The sequence below is a fragment of the Leptonychotes weddellii genome, chromosome 2 (assembly GCF_054177405.1).
Source record: "Leptonychotes weddellii isolate Sample4059 chromosome 2, ASM5417740v2, whole genome shotgun sequence".
Lineage (NCBI taxonomy): Eukaryota > Metazoa > Chordata > Mammalia > Carnivora > Phocidae > Leptonychotes > Leptonychotes weddellii.
Genome location: NC_138370.1, coordinates 82,644,667 through 82,653,126, shown reverse-complemented (window position 1 = coordinate 82,653,126; position 8,460 = coordinate 82,644,667). Strand labels below are relative to the sequence as shown.

Below are 8,460 nucleotides of genomic sequence, written 5' to 3'. Positions count from 1 at the left end.
TGAGGAGATGAGGGGAATGTGGAGAGGATGGGGCTGGTGAACTGGGTTGGAAGGTGAGGTTGGTTAGGACACATAAGGAAATCAATTTGAACAAATAACTTTTGATATATTATCTTCCAGAAAGGAGCAATAATAGAAACTTTCTTTTTATTTTTTAAATATATTTTAGATATAATATTAATATCTTATATTTTCAATATACTACTAAGAGTCTTTCTTTTTATTGAATTAGTTTATTTTTTGGAAGAAAGAAAGGACCCAGCATCTGGTTGTTGAAGACTGTACAAAACCATTCTTTATTTAAACCAAATCTCTTTAATAAGGCCAGAACAAACTCAAACTTAATGATGTGTGGATTTTTTTTTCTAAACAGCCTACTACAAGATGACAAACATACAAAAGAAAAAATTTGGTAAATCATTTGCAAGATTTATCAAATTAAAACCAGCAACTACCATTTCAAATGCTCTTGGGTTTTTATGTTGTGAATGGAAATCATAGTTTAAATTGTTAACAAAGATGCTGCTTGATGCACTACTCAGTAGGAAGTCCTTCAGGAAGGTTACTTTGAAGGGCAAAGCAATGCTGCTAACCAGTTTTGTTAACTTAATCCCAGGCTTAGCAATGGAGTGGGAAAAATCAACTGAAAGAAGAGCTTTCTCTTCAGCACAGTATTTAAAAGAAGTAAAAATAAGGATGCCATTGAAGCTATTTTAGGTAAATTCTAAAGTACCTACTAAAGGCCCAGGTCAGTTCGGGAGGGTTAAGGGGGGGAATGCATTATATAATGGCTAACATGCTTTAAAATAACTACAATATAAATTCATATTTCATAAATATTGGTTTATGCCCATGTGGTAACTCAAGTTAACACTCATAACTACGACTGTAACATAAAATATTTCCAGACGGGAAAAACAAAGAAATCTCAAGACCAGAACACTGTCTTACACTAAAAGGAAGGTAGATCAAAACATACCATTTTCATATTTTACAAGCTCCCAAAACTTGGATTTCCCTGTAACCAAAAAAGGTAACCTCCTGATCAACTCATACACAGTCTTGTATCCATTTCTATGCACCTCTCTCACTCTTCATATTTGATTTCACTTTTGGGGATGCCAGCAAAAATCTTCACTGAAGTCAAAAAACCCTTCACAACAGAATTTCTTTTCCAAACAGTGCAACTTGAAAACTTGAAGAGTCACAGTGCCCTCTAGTGACCCATTGATAAGACCGACTTTTATTTCAATTTCAGAGAACAAAAAGTTTAATGAGTCTTACACATTTCCAGGGAGGTTTTTTTTCCCCACACATATTTATAAATGCCAATTTCTATTTCTAATGGGGGAAATTATAAGTTACAATCAATTATCCACACAGCACACTAGAGAATGACTCCCTTTTTTATCCAGTGCTCCCAGAGTTACACTGTTATCTGGAGGGGAGAAAAGGCTTAATTCCAATTAATCCTGCAAAACAAGATACATTATATATACAAATGTAAGATTCTTAATCTAGAATTGTAATGAGGACAGGTTTGTGGGGTTGTACTATAGTCCCGAATCTGTCAATGCCTGACAATGAGACCAGTGTCAAGGAATTTCTCTGGAATTTCTCAATCTCACCGGAACCTCATTTTTCTTCCTCTGTAAATGAAAAAAGAGTGGATGAGGATGCAGGAAAATGGATTCTAAACACTTCTAGTGGGAGCATTGATTCTACAGCCTTTCTACAGCCTTTCTGGAGGGAAAAATGGCATAACTCTCTAACAATTTCCTAAGTACCTTGGCAATAACTTTCAAAAACCAGGAGTTTCCAAATGTACATTGCCTTAGTGCCAGAATAATGGCCAATATTGAACTCCTACTCTGTCCCACACACTGTTTTAAGTGCTCTAAGTATATTTGCTCATTTAATCCTCACAAAAATTCTACAAAGTTGTACTAATAATTAACCCCATTTTACATATCAGGGAACTGAGACACTAAAATTTGCCTGAGTTTACAAAATCAATAATTGGATACAAACCCAGGCTGTATGGCTCCGAGTCCATGCTGCTACTATACTGTACTTCCAGAACTTCATCTTCTGGGAATTTATCCTAAGAAAATAATCAAGGATATACACAAAGAATTTTCAATCAGGGTGTTAATCTCAGCATCATTCATAATAGGAAAAAAATGGAAAGTAATTAAATATATTAAGTGAAAATAGCAGGTTAGAGATGTACAAACATTCATATATGTATAGTGTGCTCCCATTTTTTTAAAGAAATATATATTTAAGAGGAAGGAAGAAAAATTGCAAATGTATAAATAATAATTATGTTGTGAGAATAGCATAATGTATAGAGAAATTGAATCATTTTGTTGTACACCTGACACTAATATAACATTGTATATCAATGATACTCAAATTTTAAAATTATAATAATAATAATGTGTAGAGAGTAAATGGTGGGAGGAGGGATAATGATTTTCTTCTCTTTTTGTCCATTTTCCAAATTTTCTATAAATAATTCTAAAAATATTTTATATTTTTAAGAAATGAAGGAAGGTTAACTTTATTTTTTTTATTTTTACAAAATTTTAAAGTTGGAAAGTCTTGACTTTTAAACTTTTGCTTTTGACCACTACTTTTCCATGTTTGCACTTGCTATTTTATTTTATTTTAATTCCAGTATAGTTAACATAGAGGGTTATATTAGTTTCAGATGTATAATATAGTGATTCAACAGTTCCATACATCAGCCAGTGCTCATTGCAACAAGTGCACTCCTGAGGTGCCTGGTTGGCTCAGTCAGTAGAGCATGGGACTCTTGGTCTCAGGGCTGTGAGTTCAAGCCCCACGTGGCGTGGAACCTACTTAAAAAAAAAAAATAAGTGCATTCCTTAATCTCCATCACCCATTTCACCCCTCAGGGAAATGCAAATCAAAACTACAATGAGATACCACCTCACACCTCTAAGAACGGCTAAAATCAACAACATAGGAAACAACAGGTGTTGGCGAAGATGTGGAGGAAAAAGGAACGCTCTTGCAGTGTTGGTGGGAATGCAAACTAGTGCAGCCACTGTGGAAAACAGTAGAGATTCCTCAAAAAGTTAAAGAACGAACTACCCTATAATCCAGTAATCATTCTACTGGGTATTAACCAAAAAAATACAAAAACATTAATTCAAGGGATACATGCACCCATATGTTTATTGCAGCATTGTTTACAATAGCCAAATTATGGATGGAGCCCAAGTGCCCATTGTTAGATGAATGGCTAAAGAAGATGCGATATACATACACACACACACACACACACACACACACACACAGGAATATTATTCAGCCATAAAAAGGAATGAAATCTTGCCATTTGCAATTATGTGGATGGAGCTAGAGAGTATAATGCTAAGCAAAATAAGTCAATCAAACACAAATACCATATGATTTCACTCATATGTGGAATTTAAGAAGCGAAACAAATGATCAAGAGAAAAAAAAAGACAAGCCAAGAAACAGACTCTTAACTGTTGAGAACAAACTGATGGTTTACCAGAGGGGAAGTTGGTGGGGGAATGGGTAAAACTATTTTATTTTTAATGGGAAATTCAGGCCAAATGTGCTCTAAGATACTTCCTAGCTCTAAATATTTATGATTTGGAAATAATAAATGGAGAATAGTCATGGAATTTTAGAACTCGGGGAGAGAAAAACACTTACCACCCCTCTAGAGGTTCCCATATCTGCTTGATTCTCAGAATCACCTGGGCTAATCAAAGACAAACTTCTTGCCTCCCTCTATTTCCAATCCAGATCACCTGAGGATGAGGTCCAGGTGATTCTTATGAGCTGACAGCGTGGGAAACCACTAATTTACTCCCATTGCATCATTTCAATCCTCTGGCACATAAAACAGCACTCTTATAAACCAAATGCAGACCAGAGCCCTCATAAACTGTTGGTTATTAAAAGCAATCCAACTGATACTGACATATTTCAACTTCAAGTTAAATTTTTTAATTTTCTTGAGGAAAAATGCATCTTAAACAATAAATTTACTAATAAAAAAATTTTAGGCATAAAATAATGAAAGACCTACCAACAATGAGCAGAGAGAATGTATTCTTACCTATATTAATTTGCAAATGGCTTGTCCACATTTCTCAACTACATACTTATTTAAAGGAACCAAAATTTCTTAGAGTTCACAGGACACAGAATCAGACCCAAACAGAAAGAACATTTTTGATATTATAGGCAGGGCGTTGGGGAGGGTGGAGTTAATGCAACAAGAAAGTTTTGTTTTAAGCAAAAGATTGTCAAAGCCTTCTCAATAGTCCTAATTGCACAGAGTAAGGAAAAGCCACTCTGGACACAGTGCAAACATTTGTAAATAAAGAGAGAAGGAAAGGCTCTTGCAAAATCTTCCTTGAAGTTCCAGAATTTAAATGTTTGTCACCTTTTCTGAAGCTATTGGGCATATTCTTAGAGCAGCAGGTTTTATTTGCGGTATAGTAACCTAACTGGTCTCAAACTAATGGTACAAAAAGAGAGAGAGTTACAGTAACTCACATGAGATGCTCATCACAGACTCTATTTTATCCAAGCCACAGACCTAGTTGCCTGGTGTGCCCATGTCATTTTGTGCATGAAGACATCTGCCAGGTGCACCCCAGCAGGAAACAGGGGGCTGACTACTGGTCTAAAAAATTACAGGTAAATAAATATGGAAGGTAAGATGGTTCATCTCTCATTCCTACAATTCAAAAAGAAAGAACTCCTGATGTACCAGTCTCAACAAAAAACATACATACACACATGCACAAAACATTTAAAAATAAAAACCGAGACCAACGTTGAATTGAAAAACTGTGAAAATAGCTCGGTAATAGTGAATATCAAGGTGACATAAATTGTTGATAGCATGTGTTGTTGCTTTGATTGCTTGGATGAGTCATCAGATAACACCCTCCCCCAAGCCTTAACTGCAAACTGCTTCAATTCCCTTACCTGAGCTTTTGCTCTTCTCTCTTAGAGTTCTGGAAAATGTTCTGCTCAAGGCAGCAAGTACACACATAGCCCAGATGAACTATAATTAAGGTGGCAAGAAACCAAGGAAAAGAGAAGGCAGTATTAGTTCAATTGTTTCCTTTGCACAGGGAGCAGATGGACTCCAAGGTCTAATAACCCTTTTGTACCTCAGCTAAGGCTGACAATACATCATTATACTCAGATGGAAGCAAGAAGAAGGTGCCTAGCAACGTGGACTTGGAATGTCTGAGCTTTTGTCAATATACGTCATAATCTTAATATTAAACAGGCTTGCTCTCATTTGCCAGTCATCACCTCATTTTATGTTTTTCAAAAACACAAGATTAAACAGTCTTTCCTGAAAGTACTTTAGCCCCTTAGATATAGAACAGTAGTAGTATTTAAGAGTCTCCCCTTATAAATGTATACATAAAACTGCCATGAGCCTTGATGGAAATTATATAAGTTGGGGGGTCTTCCATGAGTAACATTTTCATTAGCCACAGTATGCACATAACCCAGGCTCTTTTTGGAATTTGGATACCAAGGACTATTCCTTGGACTCCATTATGTTTGTGTGCTTTGTGTATATAAGAAGTTATTAGAACTTCTATTTCTATTTAGTTTTATCTTTTCCTTCTTTAATGTCTATTTGTCTACATTATAAAATAGAGACAATTATATATAATATTTTTAATGAAAATAAAATGTGAATTTGGGGTTGTGTGCTCAAATATTTTAGATGCCTAGATCATGGTATGTGATCAGTTAATAGCTGATGAAGGATAATAAAGAAAGAATGAAGAAAAGAAGGAGACCTGAAAATGAATCAAAATCACTAGACCATCAGCAGACCAACCACATGCCCTTCTCACAGGGAGAGAATTCTTTTTTTTTTTTTTTAAGATTTTATTTATTTATTTGAGAGAGAGAGAATGAGAGAGAGCACATGAGAGGGGGGAGGGTCAGAGGGAGAAGCAGACTCCCTGCCGAGCAGGGAGCCCAATGCGGGACTCGATCCAGGAACTCCAGGATCATGACCTGAGCCGAAGGCAGTCGCTTAACCAACTGAGCCACCCAGGCGCCCCAGGGAGAGAATTCTATTAGTAACGTATGATCAAGGGGATGGCAATCACCATTTCTCTCCAATATCCTACTGTGGTGTCTAATTATGTAAATATATGAGGGAGATAGAGCTTGTTAATCTTCCATTTTACTCTATGGTAAAGAAGAAGAATATTGGGAAAAATTAATTCCTGTCAGGAAACCTAGAAATATTGGTTGGAGATGTCAATAACATACCCAAGTCCTCAGATCCCAGATAAAGAGCTTCACATATAGTTCATATTCTCCTGGCTTTCTCACTGGAGATGCCAATGAAAAAGAAGGAAGAGATAATTATATGAACAATAAATCTGAGTCATCACTGAACTCTTGCAAATCTTTTTGACAACAACAATAAAAAAAGGAATAAAAAATGCTTCCAGCAGAATTATCCTTAATTATGATGAAAAATATATAACTGAGTATGTTATTCTTAATAACCATCCTCCCTAGCATGGACATTTGGAGTCTGGAATAACTTCAAGGAGGAGAGAATTAAGAGATTCTCTGGACCACATAGTTCACATCAACTCAGGGGAGAGAGGAAGTTTCCAGCACGAACTTGACTTGGAAAAGAAAAATTCTCCCAACATTATATTGAAGAATATTGGTCTAATATAATATCTTCTCCATTCTTCTGCTAATGCATACTCTCCTACCATATGACAACCTCCAGTGAGAAAAGTTGTGTCTATCTCATCCTTATCTTCTCCCTATCCTTTGGTATGTAACCATATACTTGGAATATTCAAGTTAAGTAAATGTTATAAAGGGTCATAAAATAGTGTGGAGAAGAATAATGTAATAAGAGCAGATGTACTGTAAAACAATTAGTAGAGACAAAGAAGAAACAAAAAAAAAAGTCATTTTAGGCAGGCCATACAAGGCTTCTCTCTTGAGTGGATAATGTCATATTCCTGCTTCAAAAACAAAGAGGGGTTTAATTGTTTTATTCTTATATTTCACAGCCATTCTAAATCTGTTCAAATATCATTAGACCTTTTCAAGATTGATGTTGAACTTTTGCAAGATCTAATATTTTAGAATTCTTGATGTAAAGGAATAAAAGTAGCCAAAGATCCTTCTCCAAGCTAGACAACTGACTTCCTGTGGAGGCTTGAGAAAGTATTTTAACCTTACCAGGTCAAGGCCATGGCTTTCTCACTGGTAAAATAGAGCTAAGTATCTTCCTATACTTTCCTCATAAATTGTTTTGAAATTCAAAAAACCACTGTGAAGTGTTGAAATTTTGTTACTTTTTTTTCCTCCAAAGATAAAAAGGGATCATCCCTCCAATGAAGGAAAGACATGAAATCTACAAGATTAAGTCATTTTAGATCTTAAATGTAGAGCATTCTTAAAAAAGAACCTCAAACCTTCAGCCCTGGATAACCTCTCACAATTGAGCCACTGTTTAATACATTCTTATAATGCCAAGGTTTTAGAAAAGAGGGTAAAAATACCTCCTTTGGGCAATTTGTGTGCAAATGAAACAGCTTATTAAAGATTCCCTCAATGAGAATGTGTAAACACTGGTCTTGGCCACAAAGAAACAATTTCCTGGGGCAAACTTCATGGTCTGATTTCCCAGAAATACCCTGGAAAATGAACAGAAGGAAACGCCTTATACTGCTTTGTCTGTAGCCACAAAATATACACATAGGGTCCCACCCAGCTGGAATTTAACCCTGTGCCCCCCAAAAAGAACAAAAATAGTAACAAAAGTCCCATAATGAAGCCATTGTACAAGTAAAAATAATATCTACACTACCTACGCATGAAGGCCAATATAATTATGGGCCAAGAAACTGAGTTCCTTCAGAGTGGAAATGTGAACAGGTGCCCTGTGATATTTTTTAGGCAAGAACCATTCAAGGTTATCTCCTCTCCCCTCAGCTCTACTTAGTTTAAATCCATCAGAGGGAGGAGTAGTAGGATAGTACTTGCTAATTTATTCAATTTAGAATGGACTAATGAACATCCACAAGAATATGCCTATCAAATATTACTTTAAAAAAAACTGTCATTATTGTAATTGTCGATCTAACAAAAGAAGGTTTAGAACAATTCACTCAAGGAATAGTCTATTCTTGTATGGTTGACTATATCTCTACCACCGTCTTATGTCTAAAATCAGGCTATCAATGTCTTTCTATCCTAGTCCCATCCCATCAAATCAGCTTACTGCCAAGACTACCCACTTCTGTTAGCAGATTGGAAACTACAAACTCAACATAGATTTCTCTCTCTCCTTATTCTCAATTGATCAACATTCCTTTTAAATATTAGTTTAGAAATGCCTCTCCCTTTCCTCTGCCACTACCATGG

The 8,460-nt window shown here is 35.7% G+C and overlaps 1 long non-coding RNA gene across 1 annotated transcript; it reads right to left on the bottom strand.

Annotated features, from left to right (window-relative positions):
* Positions 1–476: 476 nt before the first annotated feature.
* Positions 477–5,049, bottom strand: LOC145720326 (uncharacterized). Its single transcript, XR_014143243.1, has 3 exons — positions 5,008–5,049; positions 2,032–2,104; positions 477–1,649 (listed from the first exon to the last, which is right to left on the bottom strand). It is a non-coding gene; the product is annotated as an uncharacterized LOC145720326 (long non-coding RNA).
* Between the last annotated feature and the right edge of the window lie 3,411 nt (positions 5,050–8,460).